We start from the raw sequence: 284 nt of genomic DNA, 5'->3' as shown, positions 1-284 counted from the left end.
ACACACACACACACACACACACACACACACACACACACACACACACAACTAGCCGTGTAAACTTGGGCAAGTTACCTAAGCCCAATTGCCCTCCAAAAGGCAAAAAAAGAAAAGAGCACCAGAACCAGATGGATTTGCAAGTAAATTCTGTCAAATATTTAGACACCGACTAATTCCAATATTAAATAAATTCTTTGGAATAATAGGCTGTAATGGGAATGCAAATTTGGAAGATCTTCCCTGCCCCTAGGCTAAAGTGCACCTGAAGCCTGGGGTGGGAGGCT

Source organism: Petaurus breviceps, unplaced genomic scaffold (genome assembly GCF_028583685.1).
Source record: "Petaurus breviceps papuanus isolate PSGF00001 unplaced genomic scaffold, PetGlider_PUasm1.0 182, whole genome shotgun sequence".
Taxonomy (NCBI): Eukaryota; Metazoa; Chordata; class Mammalia; order Diprotodontia; family Petauridae; genus Petaurus; species Petaurus breviceps.
This window is presented reverse-complemented; position numbering follows the sequence as displayed.